Genomic DNA, 19,345 nt, shown 5'->3' with positions numbered 1-19,345 from the left:
TCATGTGATTTGGTAAGTTTCCATCATTCATCAGAACGCTTCGGATTTCAAGTAATAATTTTTGTTGTTTGAGCAATAAATCTTTGTCCTAGTTTAGCGAAAAAAAAAATATGCAGAGAAATTTTTGCAAGCCATGAAGTTGAAAATATTCATATCAGCGGAATTCTCGGAAGTGTACTTGGATCACTTTGTTCTAACTCACTCTAAAATATACATATATTTGTTAAACTTTTAATGATTTCTATTTTCACATTTCTTTGGGTTCTTTTGTTTAGCAAACTTTCCCTTCATCTTGTATCCAGTTTATTTCACTCATCATCAGTGTAGTTCTGAAGAATCAGTATTTGAACGCACTTAAACAGTTAAGCCTTTCACTCTGAGAATTAGAGTCATTACTAAAGCTATCAAAAGTAGCCAAGCATGAAGTTCTGTCGTTTTGGCACCTGAAAATGAAAGGAAGATATCAGTGAAGAACAAAGAAAAAAAAGGGAAATGGCGCAGTCCTTAAAGCGAGAAATAGAAGAAAATGTGACAGGGGATTAAGAAGTTGTTCTTTTTAGAAACTTGACAAGGGATTAGGGAACTTTCTGGAACTAAATCTTGTAATCTGAAAGTATTCTTACGATAGAAAAAATGTTAATGATGTGAAGAAAAATTTCACTGAATATCAGAGAGAAACTTTAGCGTTTTTGTCGAGTTGGAGTGTTTTTGACTATTTAAGAATTTTGTGAAAGTACATGAATTGATGAGGATTAATACTTCGCGATGAAATGTTCCTTAATTTTCCTTTTAATTAAACGAATCCTGAGTTTAGAGGCATGAAGACTACAGTTAAATCTTAAGTATTGTCAGTAATGCGTTATTAAAAAAAAGTATATTATTAGATTATTTATAAATGTGATGTTTAATGGAAACTAAAATAAAATAACTGTATTTAGTTTAAAAGGTACACAATGTAGTAGTTCAACAGGGTTTAACTGAATAAATTTATTTGAAATATCTCTTAGTTGATAAGTGTAAAGTTTTAATGAGTCTAAACAACTAATGCAATAGACATCAGTTTTCATGTTAATATGCTAGTATTTTAAAAGAGTTTTAAAAAATAAATTATTTAATAATCTTAATCTTTACTAATAATAAAGCTGAATGTATCAAGTTAACAGTTTTAACATCGTAGGCCCCTTTTCCTAACTTTTTCCCCCATCGCCTACTTTGCAGCTACTTTTTGTTTTTGTGTTATTAATGTTATTTCTATGTATATTTTGAAACACAGAAATGTAACAGAAATAAACTAATGTGTATATGATCCCACTGCAACCTCCCCTCAATAACTCTCTCCAAAGAAAAAGAAAAAGCTTCCTAATGCTTTTGTTTTATTTTGTAAAGAAAACCTAGATATTTCCTATATGTTATAATTTCCTCACACCCCAGCTTTTGGTGACATATCTTGATGAATTAATTTATTTATTTTTCCAGCCATTTTGTTCCTTCTAACTATGCATTTGATTACATCATACAATTTACAACTTACTCTTTAAATCAGTAATTTTTGATTACAAAAATTGTTATTAAATATCATTTGATTTTTAAAATAAATAAGTGCAATATACTTTATTTTTTTACAAAATATTGTTTGAAGCAATGTTGTTTATTTATTTATTTCTATTTTGAGTAAATATACGCATTTATACAATGCTGGAACATTTTTCATGTGTTGATGCTTTTCTCCTTTAGTATAGTGCTTTTAGATAACCTTATGTTTCTAACAAAGAAGAAAAATATTGGATTAAATAGATACTAATAACGAAAAAATAAATTTAAATTAAAAGTGATCCTAAATTAGCCTGATGACCTCAAGCTACCCCTTAATATTTTTAAGTTTTCATATTTAGTTGACGAAATTTAATTTTATTAAAAATACAATAAAAATTGGTTCAAAGAAAATTGGATGAGATTTTGAAATTAATTTTTGGAAAATGAGGAAAGTAAAGAAAATGAATCGTCTCTCAGAAATAAACTACTAACACTTTCTGAAGCAGAAAGTACAAAATAAAACGAGCTGATGTATGTGCCTCACATGATCTTTCACGCCATTCCTTTTACGCCAATTTAATGATAATAGTACCTTAGAGTAAGCAAGGAAACACTTTAAATCCCCCCTCTCCCAGTTTACTATGAACCGAAGTAAAAAACGTATACAGAAATTAATTTTCCTTATATCGGCAAATTTAACATGATTCAACGGTTAACTCTCTAAAAATCTCCAATAGCGCCAAATTGAAACCAGGTTTGTCGCGAATTATCGCCAGGTTGGCGGAAAGATTTGGCTATCAAAAGCGTGGCGACATATTGCCAAGAGTTCGCCTAATTTTTACATCACTTCAGTTTGGATTGAAATAAACACTGATTTTCCCCCAAAACGGTGTAAAAGAAACCTTCTGGAACAACTGAATGCAACCAAAAGAGAAGGTGCGTAACTAGATCCCACTAGGTGTTTACATACCGAATTTCAACTTTCTACGGAATACCGTTTTTGAGTTATGCGAGATACGTACATACGCACATACATTCCCCCGTACAGACGTAACTAGAAAACTCGTGGTAATTAACTCGGGGATCGTCAAAATGGATGTTTCAGACGTCCATACGTTCTTAGGTATATATGCACGTGCGGTCGTACCTAAAACTTTCATTCGGGGGTGCGCAAAATGGAAATTTAGGCCGATATTTGAGTGAAAATTCTTCCGGGAATACAATCCTTCGTGAACAATACAGAAGCAAGTAAAAAATGATGGAGAAATTGGTATCATAAAAATTAATCATTTTCATCAATAATCGGTTCTGCCAATTAATCGGTCGATTCTCAAATGAACAACCCACTAAAACACTTTTAAAAACAGCCATCAAGGCTGTGTAATAATTTGAATACCTGGCAAGGCTGTGGAAGGAGGGGGAGGGGGTCATTCCGGTAGAACAGTTCAGAAATCTGGCAACTCTAGTCATAGCAGTTATCCATCGAAAAGAAAATTTAAAAAATGCAAAAGGAAATGTAATTACCAGTAGCTCTAATTTCTTTGATTGTGACAGCATGGATGTGGTTGATGGTAGCAACGCACTTTAGCACCACTCTTCCGTTGTGAATGACTTCTGGTTTGAGACGAAACCGAAGGGCAAGACTTGAGCTTTCTAATTGGTCCGGATACACTACTGTTTCCTGGTCGGATAGATCAGACTTTGCCTGAAAATAGACGAATAATTTTTTACTTCGTCCCATTACACTGAATTTTGCGGTCAAGAATTTAAGTTTCACATTATGTAAAATCCATTAGATCATCGATCCATCGAATCGATCGTAAAATTCTGAACGAAGGAAAGCACTTAAAACTGGCTATCAGAAGACCAGGACCGTAATTTTTGGGGGGAGGGGGTCACCTCCTCTGGCTTTGAAAAATTAATGTTTTTATAATTAAATAAGCGTGGTTTTGGTTGTATTTCGATAAAATTTGCATTGGTTTACAGCCTTGGTCCCCTCCACTCCCAACCTATAGAAAAATTCGAAATGCCGGACCTACAGAAGACAGCAGAAACTTTTAATTATGGACTAAAACATGTTCATATTCACGGAAGAACTATTATATGCGAAGATTTGACTTATATTGCCATAAATACAAACAAATTTCATCAATAAACATAAATTACGTGATATATTTTATTATTTGACTAACTTTTTTCTTCTGAGAAATATTATTAAATTTTTTTAAGTGATTGATTAATGGAGAATAGGGTAACGTCACCAGTAAAAGACAAGGGTCCAGAAACAGACAGCAGCAAGTTTGGATTTAAATAATAAAAGTTTTAGTCGGGTAAAACTGATGCTTCTGTGGCCCATGAATACGGTGCAACCTCCTAGTAAAGGGTGTCTTTTTTTAGAGGTATATAACTTTAAGTTGGCAACTCTGTTTGATATGTGTGCCATTTTGATAGCTGTTACTTGTTTTGTGCTCAGTTCGGTTTGCCATTTCCTCATGAATAAGACAATAAGGCGGTGCAACATGCCACACAGTGCGCGTCACGATTGATTTATTGAAAGAAACGTTCGGTGAACGAATAATTTCGCGAAATGCACCCGTGAATTGGCCTGCAAGATTATGCGATTTAACACCGCTGGACTACTTTTTGTGGGGCTATGTGGAGTCTCTGGTCTACACCGATAAGCCACAGACGATTGACGTCTTGAAAGAGAACATTCGCCACCTTATTCCTGACATACAGCCTCTATTGTTGCAAAAAGTGGGAAAATTGGACTTTCCGATTAGACTTTCTTCGAGCCAGCCGAGGTGGTCATATGCCAGAAATTATATTTGAATAAAAATGGCAAAGGATCATCTTTCGAATAAAGCAACATTAATGGCACTTAACAACATTTAACTGTGTTTTATTTGAACCTAAAGTTCTCTACTTGTAAAAAAACACTTTTTATTATCAAGGTGAATTTTATGAGCCAGGCGGCATTTACAAGACAGTGGTGGAAGGTTATGAACAGATACCACGAGGTCAGCTTGTGTTTCATTTCATTTGAATTTAATAAGGCTTTAGATCTGAAAATGAAGAACTTTTTTACATTTTGAAGAGAAAAGGAGAATTTTGTCCATTACTCATCCTTTCCCCATCCTGTCTGTAATTGGGTATCGTCAGAATTGAGTGTTTCTGTTACGGGGGGGGGGGGGGGGGGGGGGTCGGACCTTTTTTCGAAATTGAGAAAATAAAAATAGAGTGAACTAATTCAGAGGATCCAGAAGCAGGCAAACGTTAGACGAGATGTTGTTGCATGAGAGAAAAATAGTTTTAAAAATCTAAATACATTAAAAGGCTCCGAAAATTGAGTGAACCTGAAAGCGATGCCTTAAGCATGTCTGTTACTGGTGCCTTTACCTTATATGAACTCTGTTGTGGTTAGCTGCAATTAGATTAATATTTTCTTCATTCAAATTTTAAAATGAAATTAAAGAAAAATATAAATCGCATCTTTATGAAGAATTTCGTGAAACAACCAGGGTTACTGAGTCGGACAGATTTTGGAGTAAAGGAGTCGGAGTCGGGAATCATGTAATTGAGCTTACATTTCTGCCATGGCTGCGGTGCCATGGCAGAGTCAGGAGTCGACAAGTTAGAATCGGACTGATTTTGAAGTTAAATAATTGGAGTCTGTTATTTTTTCTTCCACTCAGCAGCCCCGGCTACATCTTTTTCTCATGCGTATTATAACTGTCCCAATTGTTCGGTCAATTCTCCCAATTTGTTGTCAATAGTTTCTAAGTTAATACGACATTAAATGTGGTTATTTTGATCATTATGGTACAAAAATATCAACAATAATATTTATTTTTTTATTTCGAAACTTTATACTTCTATGTCAAAAATCGTCTTTGTTACGGACATGGATATAAACTTTGGTTCATGTGACACTCCCTTAAGTTTAAACACTTCATTTTTGATATTTGTCTTATTTTCCCTCCTTTTTACCTTCGGATACAAAGTTTTTCTCCTCAAGAACAATAAACCGACCACAATTTTCTAACACATCAAACTTTTTCTCGGCCGTTCTATTTGACTCTAGAAGACTGTGCTCCAAACGAAAACTGAAACCAAAAACTATTGCACGCGCTAATTACAATGCTTTATTTTCAGCTTAAGTAAAATACTTAACCAATGAATTAAGCTTATAGTTGCTAAAGGGTGTTTTTTTTAGAGGTAGAGAACTTTAGGTTCAAGTAAAACACAGTTAAATGTTGCTAATTGCCATGAATGTTGCTTTATTCGAAAGATGATTCTTTGCCATTTTTATTTAAATATGATTTCTGGCATATGGTCACCTCGGCTGGCTCGGAGAAAGTCCAATTTTCTCACTTTTTGCAGCAATAGAGGCCGTATGTCAGTAATAAGGTGGCGAATGTTCGCTTCCAAGACGTCAATCGTCTGTGGCTTATCGGTGCAGACCTGAGACTCCACATAGCCCCACAAAAAGCAGTACAGCGGTGTTAAATCGCATGATCTTGCAGGCCAATTCACGGGTCCATTACGAGAAATTATTCGTTCACCAAACGTTTCTTTTAATAAATCAATTGTGACACGCGGTGTGGCAAGTTGCACCGCTTTGTTGTCTATTCATGATGAAATGGCAAACCGAACTGGAAACAAAACAAGTGACAGCTATCAAAATGGCACACGTATCAAACAGTGTTGCCAACTTAAAAGTTCTATACCTATAAAAAAAACCACCCTTTACAAGCTTTTTATATAACGGATTGTAACAAAGTAGTTGCTAGAAACGTTAGACATAACGTATCGTCACAAAACAGCTGCTTCAAACTTTAGACATAATTTATTGTAACAAAACAGTTGCTAGAAACTTTACACATAACGAATTGTCACAAAACAATTGCTACAAACTTTAGACATAACTTATTGTAACAAAAAAATATATAATCTCTGTTATGAGCTTTGTAAAATTTCAACTGTGTTTACGCAATTAAAAGAATCAAAAGTTTAATTTAAGCATCTCTTGAAATTAGATAATCGAAATTCAATTTCCCCCTTTGAGGCTATTGTGTGCTGCAATGATTCATTAACTGTATGCTTTTGACCACATTATCTAGTGAAAAGAAATGTAAGGGAAGATTTAATACACCATTTCATCGAAACAAGAGTATCTTTTGAAAGTCTCAAAGCGCCATTAAGCTTAATTACATGTAATTCATTTAAATTTGAAAAGTAGTTTTCATAAGGGAGGAAGATTCGTAACGCGGGAAAGATTCATCGATTCTAAAGCTCTTGGAAGAAAAAAAGGTTGAGATCTGTGTTAATTACCTGCAGTCTGTGATTAAATATGACAAATGAGTGAAAATAGAACATGTGCACGTGACACTGCTGCAAAGTCTGTGGCGCGATTGAATTACTGATTTGGCAACAGCAAATGCTTCGTGCAAATGGCTAAAGAGTTCTGTTTCGGAAGTAAAAAGAAACTTTGAAAATGCTTACATCATGACATTTTAAAGTGTACATTTAGAAAGTTCTGAAGCGAATTAATGAGGTTAATTTGACTCGGTTGTAGTTCTTACGATGGATTAAAAGCATCTTAATTTTCACGTAAAGAAGCATAAAAACAGTAATAAAATTAACTTTTAAAAACTTGATATTCATTTGATTTGCGCAAGACGGTTTAATCTATGTCAGAAGCACATCCGGGAAAACAGATTTATTATGTACAAATTATTTGCTACTATATTTATTTTGACGTAATATAAAAACTTCATTGAAGCAAACAAGAAGCCCAATGATTGAATTATGTAAATGAAATGTTTTGTTCGAAGATTATTGTTTTTTCTTCATGCACCTCTTTTTCAAAAAGTTGTAAAATTTTGAAGTTTTCTGACTGCAAGTTTCCTCTTTTTATGATCTACATAGCGTTTAGACTATTAAAACATAAATTCCTTACACATAAAGTGACATAACGTTCGACTCGATTAAGTTGAGCCATGACCTTGAAAAATTTTGCCTCTTTTTTTTTTGTTGTTGTTGTTGTTGACCGGGAAGAGTTATTGACGCTGAGTTGAGTTTGGTTGCTTTCGCAGTAGCGTTGCAGAACAATTCCAACTCAAATCCTTGTGATAAACACGTCACTTTTTCACTTATCTTCTTGAAAAGAAATAAACACTGTCAAGGCTCAACTTAGAGTCACAATATGCGTCCACAAATTCTACATAGGTCCAGAGTAACTTTTATTATAACCACCCTGTGTATAATACCGGTGCTTGCCAACTTATTTTGCAAAGTAAAAACTAATAAATTGTTAAACCTTCACATCAGAATGCAGCATTGTGGTTCCTGCAGTTTTTATCAAGTTAAATTTACTTAAGAAATATGAAAAGGGATAAGTTACCCGCATATTTCACAGCTGCCCTAAATGGCTGTAAGTTTTTTTACAATACGTTAAGGATTAATTTTTAAAAAAGCTTTAAATTTGGGAACTTACTAACTGGTCGTTTATGTACCACTTGAGCTCTGGCGCTGGCTTGGATTTTCCTGAATTGCAAAGAATAGACACATTGTCTCCTAACTCATAGTCTGATTTTTCTTCCATAAGTACTGGACCATCTGAAGGTGGAACTAGAAAAATAGGCAGATATTAAGGATTCTGAGATCCGAAATAGGAAATAGACTTTTTGTGTTTTAAAAAAAAACATCTTTTCTAAAGGATATAAATTTTTAAAAAAACTGAGCAACAGCCTTTTTTGTGAGTGAAGAAATGAAAAAGGAGCAAAGCAAAAATTTGAAATGGAAAAAATGTTTTGAAAAATTACTGTTTTCAATTAAAATTTTTTTTAATGACTTGTGATTATCTATTAGTTGTTTGTACTGCCAACAATTAATCTTTGCTAGCATTATTAATGCGTTGAATAAGATTTTATTTTAGTAATTTCAATGTAATTCTGAATTGCGGGTTTTTCTAGAAAAAAAATTGGCCCCATTAAACCTTGCCACAACAGTTTTAAAGAAATCTGTAAGATTTTTTGCAGCACTGAAAATTTTGAATACAACATTTTTTTGTTTTAAATATAAATAATATTTCCTCCTAAAATTCTAGTTATAATTCATGCATGAATAAATATTGCAGTTTAATGTAAAGATATGAGCGCACTTAAATAATTTATTGCAGTAAAAAATATCGCATTCAATGTGCTATGTATGTGTGGAATTTCGTTAGATGGTAAGACTACCAAATATCTACTGTTAAAATTTGGGAATTGGTTTTAACAATTAAGAAGCATCAGCGCTTTAGAAGAATGTATTAGATTTAAAGCCATAAATCGTGTTTATCTTAGTTATACTATTATACCTATATCATTAGAGCTGAGCAGGGCAAGAAAAAATATCACAGCAATTCCATTGTTGCTGCAGAATTGAAAAGAAAATAATTTTAACTATACAATCTCAACCTTTTAAAAAGGTTCTCCATTTTGAGTGTTTCAATGCAAAGGATTAAGGCATAACGATCAGTTGGCTTTGCACTAGTAGTTGACAATGCAGTAGTAGTTGACGCTTTTAAGGGAAAAATCTTACATAATTAAAAACTGAGCGTATGTATCTATCTATATATCCATCTATTTCTGAGTTACTTCTCCCGAACGCCAGTAAACTGAAGATCAAACAAGGTATCAATGGATTCATAATTTTCCTGTCTTTATGTTTGGCTATTTAACATAATCCTCCAACAATAATTAGCGGATATATCAATTAAAAACTATCAATTATGATACTTAGATTTCGACATAAAATCCCTATTTTTTAAAGGCTTTCCAAAGGCGTAATAAGCTTTCCTCCATTCAAATTATTATTCAGTGCTTCATCTCAACTTTCCGTAACAGTGCTTATATTGAGATTTGTAGCGTGAAGAAAATCATTGAGAAGAAAGATCTGTCGCCATTTTTTTCCCTAATAAAATTCTGGGTTTTGTTTTGAGGTTTTTCCTGTTATCATGGGATTTTTAAAATGTTTCCTTTTTGGTTATTTTTTCGGAATATGCCGCAAAGTTTTACTGTTTTTTTTTTAATTGTTCAAGCGTGATTGTTGCACGCGTCACTTGACATAACTTTTATTTTCGAGGTAGACCGTGCAAAGCCGGGCTACGCAGCTAGTAAATTAATAAGCAGAGTTCCCAAATGCTCTGAACCTTGCAGGGTTGTTCCGTAAAAATAGCGAAGCTCCGCAACTCCGCAAAAAAGTTATTTTGCTCCGCATTTCCCGGCCGAGTGTTTTCAAGCATGACATAGTGTTTACAGGGTTGGCCGGATTGGACCCTATTGGGTTGGACCCAATGGGATTTTTTGAAAAAATCCATTTAAAAAAACCCATTATTTAGCCCACTTTTGGGTTTTTTAATTTTCTGAGAAGTTAAAAAAAAATAATTAATTTAAATTCTTTCACAATTTAAACTTTTTTATTTGTTCTTCACCACAGACAATGGACATAAAAATTGAATTATGAACTTAATAGTATTTCTTAACTCTTAACGGCATTAAAAAATACTTCAAAGATTTTAAATAAATATATTTAACTTTTTTCTTTAACTAGTCGCAATAAATAACTGAAATTATCTTGACTAAGTCCTGTCACGTCAGATTTTCTCAATATTTGTAGATTGTACAGAGGAAACTACTCTAGCTAAAAGGCTTTCATGTGAATTATTTTCTGCAAACCAATACGTCACAAATCTAGAATAAACAAGGTATATTTTTTAGAAATTAACAGGTTTTACAAACGGTCCGACAGAAAACAGAATAGGATGTACAGTATTTTCATTATCTTTACGAAAAAATTTAATATGTCTTACTCTGTACACAGAAATAGAAAAACAGGCGATATAAAATTCAAAGAAATGTCTTGATTAAGCTGGAATTCAGTAAAAAGGGATTTAAACTACTTGAGGTTCTACAGTAATTTTACATAACAAAATGAAATACAATAAAGTAAAATGCAAAAAAAAAAAAAAAAAAAGTAATTAAAAACGAGCAAACAAACAATAGATTTTATCATCCGAGAAGTAACTTAGCCTTAACTGTTAGTAATCATGGAAACTAAAAAATCTGAAACTTCACCATTCTTGGGTTTCATCGTCTTTTATAGTTTTCTTCAGAAACGTTGAATTTTCCAGCTTTTTTTTACCTCAAGACAATTTTTGTGTTTTGTCCATATACTTACGCTACAATATGCTACAAGTACCCCACATTTTCCCTAAAAACGGACAAAAAAACCCACATTTCTTTTTTAAAAAACCCAGCTTTAGTTGGGTTTTTTGGGTTTTATTTAAAAAAACTCAAAAAACCCGGGTCCATGGGCTTTTAAAAAAAAACCCGGGTTTTTGCCAACTCTGAGTGTTTAAGCTGTTTTTATATTTCTATGCTAGTGCTTAAAATGATTATCATAACTTAAAAACAATTTTAGATAAGTGGTTTTAGTTTTTGTATTGAATTTTATGCAAAATACCAAGCTGCTCTGCAAAATTTCAAAATGCTCCCACAAGATCACCACAGATGCTACTCAAATTGTTTCTCCAATGTTGGTAATTCTGAACAAGCAAAATTTTAAAATGGGAAAAAATTATAAAATGGTAAGATAAGTAAATATCTTTATGCTGATAAGTAGAGTAAGAAATAACAACGTCAAAAAGTAGAAATTGCAGATTACTGCAGACACGTCTTTCGCGTTACAAGGAACGCCTTTTCCAATGAAAAAGGAATGAGCTTATGGATGTTCAGTTACTGGTTTTCATTAATTTTCTCTTGTAATAGGTTAATCTATGATTAACTGTCTTCTGCATCAACTTACCTACAACTTCTAGCTGCTTCGTCGTCTGAACACACCTGAAGTAAGGTTTGTCAGTGGATACTTGGCAGGTGTAGTTACCAAAGCTCTCTAGACTTAAGTTGCGCAAGTAGACACTACTCTTGTCTGATTTAGACATCTGAATTTAAAAAATAAATGGAAAGTATTTTGCATGATTAAAAGAAACAGTCAAAGGTTATGATATAAAGGATGAAACGATATGAAGGGCCACGGGGAAGAATGATCGTAGTCCAACATGCACAAATTTTCCTCAGTGCGTTTTTAAGCTTGAAACCTCGAATGCTTGAAACCTCGAATCTTTTCCGAGTTAGCCTCGTTCTTCCCCGTTAAAACTCACTCACTATGATAATTCTTGCCCGAATAATATTTCTCTTTAATACTGTATGTAATAATCTACGTGTTCCCATTTGTTAACCAGAGTTTTTTTTTTTTTTTTTTTTTTAATGGACTTTGATCGTTCTTCCCCGTAGCCCTTCATATGTAATGTAAGTACAGTCATCTAGGGTGTCTTTGAACCATGTACTAAGTTAACTTTGCACCACTTGATATTTTTTAGCATAGGGGAGAGTGTTGTACCTTGGGACGTTTGTGCCTTTGGACACTGCTAATTTCTAAGAATTCATTTTTAGCAGTCATGTTTTTGTAAAATCTAATAGTAACCTTCACCACTGATTGATGCCATAATAAAAATTAGCATCAAATGAGTAAAACTGACGGTTTTGTGAGAGAAAGAAAATTTTATGGTTCCTAAGTAAATATTTGCTTCATTTTAATTTCATTTTCTGTCTTTCTATTTGTAAAACTAATCAACTGAATTTTTTTTCGTTATGAAAAAGAAATACTTTAAGTATTTTGGTTGTAAGAAAATAATGATAGTGCATCTAGATTGACCGCTATTTTGGTTTTTCTTAAACCACGTGGTGATTGTACCTTGGGAGAGCCAAACATATTGTTCCTTATTACACGTTTCAAGGTACAACATATGCATTGTTCTTAATAATTACGATATGTTTACGAACATGGAACAATGTTCTAACCTTATGTAGTCTTTTAAACACATTTGATGTTAGGTAATAATTCATAATTTAATTCACTACCATGAAAAAATATATTTTTATTTATTTATTTATTTATTTTCATATTTATTTATTTATTTATTTTTTTTTTTTTTTTGTGTGTGTATTTCCTGAATCACGAAGACTTTTCCATAGTATAACGGAATGTGTCCCAAGATACAATAGGATGCTTGGGTGACCTTGGAACTTTTACTTTAAATGGCTGGCAATATTTTATTTTCAAACTGTCTTAATTTAAAAAAAAAATATGTTGCATAGAAATATATGTTGTGGTATTTTAATGTGACTTTTAGATTTTAAATTTGATTCAAATAATTGACGTTAAAAATTATAAAGTATGAAAAGTGTCTCTAGGTACAGCACTCTCCCCTACTTGACTGCGAAAGAAACGGTAGAAAGCGCAATGCTGCACTCCGCTGTTGTTGTTGTCTTGTCTATTGAAGTGCAATAAGGTCTAAATAGTTCACAAAATTAAGTGGATGGATTTTGCGAGTTCTGGTGCCCACAGGCTGTATAGGATGTTCTCTGGGGGCGAGCCAAGTCTGATACGTGCAACTAGGATAGCTTGACAGTTGCAGAAGTGTTCAGGTGTCAATTAGATATGAGGACAGTGTTTGCATATGGGGTACAGAATTATGGAACTAAATTAAATTAGTTTCTATCAGCATAATTAATGCTAAGAATGACATAACACATGTGATTAATACAATATTCTCCAATATTGACAACATTCTAAAAAATAAATATCTTTAAATCCAGCTTATATTTAAAATTTAATTTAACAGGATACTAATACTTGTACTATCAAAAGTAAAAACTTTTCAAAAAAGGAAGAAAATATATATATATATATATATATATATATATATATATATATATATATATATATATATATATATATATTTTAAATATTTTTAAGAACTATTTCAATAATAAGTTATGCAAAAGATGGTTATTTATTTATGTTTTATATATATAGAAATACGCGATTGTATACTTCAGGAATTCCCAAACCTTTTCGATTTGCGTGTCTCGTGTGTGTGCGGATGAGCGATGTAGCTTATTAATTTATTTTTTCGGAATTTCTGTTGTTAAGAAGCCAACACCGAACTACTAAGCCACCTTGCAAGTACAAGGAAAGTAAAAAAATTTCTGCAATCAATAACTAAAACATCTTACCTGTGTTATTAGTATGATGAGATATTCTAAACACTGCCTTTTTATTTATGAAAGTAAATTTTAAAAATTTCTAGTCATTTTACATTTGATTTGATTGAAGTAACTAATGTTAATTTTTTTTGAACAAAGTATGAAAATGATCAAATATTTTTCCTCGACCTGCAGAGCAAAACATTACTGGCTTTCCCCGCAGTAAAAGTAATTAATATGGACTTGACACTCTTCTTTGGAAAGCCATACACGTGATTTAAGACGCGTCGGACATAATTTATCTATCTCAGTGGTGTTGAATTTCATAAAATTTGATATACGAGCTCGGCCTATGGAAAAGCTTTGGGGAAATTAATGGCTTTTTCGAATCGTGGTTAATGAACCGAAGCAGGATTTCTTTAAACCCAGTTTTATCTCACGGAAATGCTCCTATTTCTGAAAAATGGCGACAGAAATGGCATGAAACTCTAGACATTTTTTACCACAAAACTCGTCTGGGAGAGAATTTTTTTATCAACTTTCAGAAGTTTCAAATTTTGGGTTATAGAAAGGTTTTTTGTCGAAAATATTTGAAGTTTCTCGGGAAAGAATTTCAACGTTTGGAAATGATTTGTTTTTTTTTAACCAAACCATCTTCTAGGTTTTGTTACAGAATAGCAGAATATTTACTGCAGGCGTCACAGCTGAAAAATTTAAAACAGAATGGAATGAAAAAGGAAAGGATAGAGTTCTAAATGGAGTAGCACTGAACACGTTTTTTACAATCAAAACGCAGGGTAACTTTGATTCAGAATTTGAATATTTTTCGTTGCTCTACTCACATTTCACTAGTAATATTGCATCTATTGGAAAGAAACTAAAGACAAACGAACTGTGTAGTTTTCCTACATCCTCATAAAAATAATAGCCGATGATCGAGTAACCCGCGTGCTTCAACAATGAAACTCGCGCCACGGCATGAAAATTTGATAATATGTTTTGGTAATGGTTAATATGCAGGGAAAGGCTTTATTGTGACAAGGCTGAACTCGATCCGGTAACTTAACTGTTTTACTGGCAAGACTGTCATTTCAGGGGAATGAAGAAACGAAAAAGTGGTCAAAAATGAACGCTATCTACTGGAGTTTAGGGTTAATCCATCAGTGTTAGGGTTGCAATTTCAACTCTCAAAATTACACCAAACAGGCAATGGCTTCGTTCAAATGTAGAAGAGTAGAAGCAATTTTCACCCGTCATAAATTGACGGGTGACTTTCTAGTTTGAGTTAATAATAGTCATAAAAACCATTTAAAATGAATAATGAATCAGATTTAAAATTTATGCTGACACTCAGGGTCAGTTTGAGAAACGTGAGAAATGTGATGTAAAATAAGTTTAATAAAAGTATTTAAACTTTGAACCAGAAAAACAAAATTTTTAGATAGTTAAAATTTTTCTATTTTTATTTCATAATATCATAAGATGTCTAATAATTGCTATATTGTACAGAATATGACAATTTATGACGAGAATCAATTATACAATCACTATTTCTTAATGAAAGAGTAAGTGAACGTCTACTAAAGCGTAGTAGAAGTTTTTGAGTAGAAAGTTATTATGTTGGTACTCTAGTAGGTAGAGGTTTCCCCAGGACCGACCAGAGGTCATGTCAGCCTACTCGGAAACTAGGGGCCCGGCTTAGTGTTGGAGTGGTATAAGTTTTATAAGTTTTATGGGGGGAGGGAGGAGGAGGAAACCCAATGACTAAATTGACTAGGAGCCCGCTTCGGCTTTCGGCGGCCCTGGGTTTTACATTTGATCTTTTAAATCCAGGTAACCTCTAATAGTAGAGATTTAACGGTAGGAGTTCTTAATCTATGTAGTCTTATTGTAAATGTTCAGCAATAGAGGTTTCTTATGTACGTAATCTAATATGAGAGGTTACTGATCTATGTAATCCATTAGTAGAGATTCAACAATTAGATGTTTCTAATCTAGGTAACCTAAAAGTAGAGACTCAACAGTAGAAGTTTCTTATCAAGGTAATCTACTTCTAGAGGATGAATATTAGAGGCTTCATAATATAGGTGATCTGATAATAATGAAATTGAATCATTTTTTTCCCTAAAGAGAGTCTAAGAGTCCTGTAATGGTCAGGATCAATGGCTCAAAGATCGTCATTCTCTATAAATTGGAATCCGCCTGTTACTCCTTTTATACTGATAACAGAAATTATTAAATAAAATACTGGAATAACTTAAGAAATTACTTGATTGTGGTTTGTTCGTAATAAACTAAATGTGAATGAAAATTACCATTTCTACCGTTACTTTAACTCCTTAAGACCGAGGCCGGCCGAAAACGGCCCTGTAGCTTAGATCCGAGACCGCCCGAATCCGGCCGAGTTCTGCGAATGCAGGGGTGGTAGGTAGAAGAAGACCCCCTACTGTGAGACCTCCAGGAAAAAGATTCTTTCTTCTTGCCGATAGCTATTTAGCAAGTGATAGCGACAATTGCATGAATGGGGATCTGCTAATGACTCGAGGTCGCTTGGCTTCCTCAAAAAATGAGAAAAGACGAATGCGTTGTAGGATTTTGTTTCAATTTCTTGCACTTTTAACTCTTCACCTTTTTATACCACTTTTTAAAAACAAATGCTATTCTAGGATTTATAAATTAATGTACGAATTATCATAAAAATTATACAAAACAACATTAATAAAGCACAAACTTTGCAAATAACTGCATATACATTATTCAGGGTTACAAGGAACCCAACACGGGTGTGCAATTACTACTTGCAATATTTCGCCATCCATTAACCTTTTCTATTTTCATTATTTTTATTTTCAACCTAAATGTAATTATTTCTTTCCAGTTTTAGAAACTTAAAAGTAAGACTTAGCAAATCAGAGTTTGGAAGGCATCTAAACAAATCTGCCCAGAGCTTTAACGAGCTCGTGAAAATAAACTGCACCCCACCACACAACTGTTACCCAAACAGTAGCGCCCCACAAAAAGTGAGATAGAATGTCATAATTCCATAAGGACTTAGAACTACATAAACACACACATAATATGTAAAAATTTACGCATGTTTCGACCAACTCCAGTATTCAGGTCGCACGTGTGACTAAAGAAAGTGTCTTAGCTACTAGTTCTCTTAGAATGGTCGAAAGAAAAGAATTTCGTTGCGATATTATACAATTTTTAAACTACCGTACTATCCACTTTAGGTTTGGAGTTCAAAATTTTGAGTAAAGTGATACTTACTAACAATATAATATATATTTGCACTTCTAAAAATTTAATCACAAAACAGCATTTTCTAATTTTCTTCTGAACAACACTCTATTCATTAATTTGGAAAATTCAGTCAGTTTGTCAACATGTAAATTCAGAACCATGATTTACAAAAAAAAGGTGAAAAATGACAATCTGCTTAAATCTTCAAAATCAGCTGTCTCTGAAGTGGAATAAACAGAAATTTTTAATGGCGCTAAGTCTCATTGTTACATTCCTTTAACAATTGTAGTGTAACTAACACCAAAAAATCGGATTTAATTCTTTCCTAAATTCATTTAATTAATCTATAAAGACATTATCTCTTGCTTTGAGTAGCACATCCCACTAATTTGTTTCCTTGAAAATATAAATTAATTGTTCAATTCTTCAAACAAATTAAAGTACATATTTACTTTTGTATAAAAGGCATTGTTTAGGAAAACAGCATCAGAATAAATTGTGGGGAATATTTTTTTAAATCATGTCATACAGCATTTTATTTACTGATAAATATAAAGAAAATCTAAATGTGTGCTTCTACATCTGTTGCATTTACACTTTTAGCACTAATTTAGAATTAATTGATTTTTTAAGAGAAAACAAATGTCACCTCCCTCCCCCAAGCGATTTCAGAGTTGCATCAAAACAAGAAAACTTTCGTTCACTACAGATTTATCTATCTTGCATTTCTATGTTAAAAAGGAAGTAAACATTGTCGTAAATTTTTCTCATCTTTATCGTATTCGATTAGCTAAAGTCATAGGCAACTCGTGTGGGTTGGGGGGTGGGGCAATTTTACCTTACTTTCAAAAGCAAAGGGGCCTTGCCCTCTTACTTTTCAGAGTTGAAAATTAACAATCGACTGAAAAATTATTTTTAATTGGATTGATTTTACGGATTAATTTATTTTGCGTGAAAAAAAAAACAAAAAACTCCAAAAAACTGAACTTTTCTCATGTTATTTCATTAGAATGGAGATAATAATTGGAAGAGGTAATCTACGGTGGCTATTCATCCCAAATTTTGACGCCAAACTCCATTTTTATCTGTCATTTAATAAGTAATGTAAAAATCCAAATACATAGACTAGTTTTATTTTAAAAAATGAAAAAAAAGGGGGAAATAAATAAGATTTTGTGGCTTCCCCACTAACCCCTCTCTTGGCCCCTCATTTTTTTTGAGGAAAACATTTTTTTTTTTTTCATTTTACTCTTGAAAAAATAATTTTTCTGTTATTTTCTATTAACTTTGCTTCCCCCCCCCCTAACTGGGATAATTAGTTGTCCGTAGTATACTCAGAAGTGGAAAAGAGGAGATAGAGGTGCAGTTCCTTCGAAATTTTTGAAAATATTTTCCAAAATTTTGAATATTAATGTAATTAAATATAATTATTCTCATCAGTTTGTGCAAATGGAATTGATTGAAATTTGAAAATTTAAATTATTGCATGATAAATCTTAAGCTTGTGTTTGAACTGGAATGTTCTTAAAAATGATTAATATTTTTTTTTCTTTGTTTACCTACTCTAAAAAAAAAAAAAAAGATGACTGTTATGCCATTCTACATAAAAGAAACCATTAGAGCAATAGTGAAGAAGTCTGCGCGCCCGAAGCGCGAGTGATTAAGGTGACAGGACGGTTCCAATTCTAAAATACTAGCTTAGTCGAAAAAGTCAGGACGTAACTGTGGCAAAATTTCTCCCCGGTCCGGTCTTAAAGAGTTATGCTCAAATTTGCAAAGTAAAACAAAGTCGCCATTAAGAGCAGCTAGAACACCAATCTTGAGACCATACTGAATTCGAGTTCAAATTTTTTCTGGCAACAAGACAACAAATTACAGCACTTATTGTCATTAGAGCTTTACTTTAAAGAATTTACCTGAAAAAATCTTTGTGCTATTTTTTGTACATTGAATTTGTTTTGTTGCTATTTTTTGTACATTGTTATTTTAGAAGCAACTACAGCATCATTTTTGCACTATATAAGTTTCGCTCTTAGTGTTATTTTTTTCGATTACAAATAAATTGGCATTTGGTAATGAACAAAACATCGTGTTAATTGAAAAGGTTTATCACATTAGTTTCCTAGAATTGTATCGTTACATACGCTTCTGAGAGATAAAACTTAAATATATTACTGCGCAGTTTATAGCTATCGTCTCGGTTCATTATGTTCCGAACGATATTAGATGTTAATGGCTTTTCCTGAGAAGCAGTCAAACGATTACTTTTCTTTTTTTTTTCTCTCTTTTTAGAAAAGCTTTGCTGTTGAAAAATGAAGACACACCTTCTTTTTGGCCAATACGCTTTGAGCACATTCTCATTCATGAAGCATGTTTAACGATCCTTAACGACTTTAAACTTTCGCTTTAAATTCCCAAGATTCGAACGATCCGTATTAATTACGTAGTCAGTGATGCAAGTTTTTATGTTG

General features: G+C 32.8%; 1 pseudogene; it reads right to left on the bottom strand.

The window, feature by feature from the left end:
• Window positions 1-354: 354 nt before the first annotated feature.
• The window catches only part of LOC129224957 (uncharacterized), a 49,223-nt pseudogene continuing 30,232 nt past the window's right edge, over window positions 355-19,345 (bottom strand).

The sequence above is a fragment of the Uloborus diversus genome, chromosome 6 (assembly GCF_026930045.1).
Source record: "Uloborus diversus isolate 005 chromosome 6, Udiv.v.3.1, whole genome shotgun sequence".
In the NCBI taxonomy this organism is placed as follows: domain Eukaryota; kingdom Metazoa; phylum Arthropoda; class Arachnida; order Araneae; family Uloboridae; genus Uloborus; species Uloborus diversus.
This window is presented reverse-complemented; position numbering and strand designations above follow the sequence as displayed.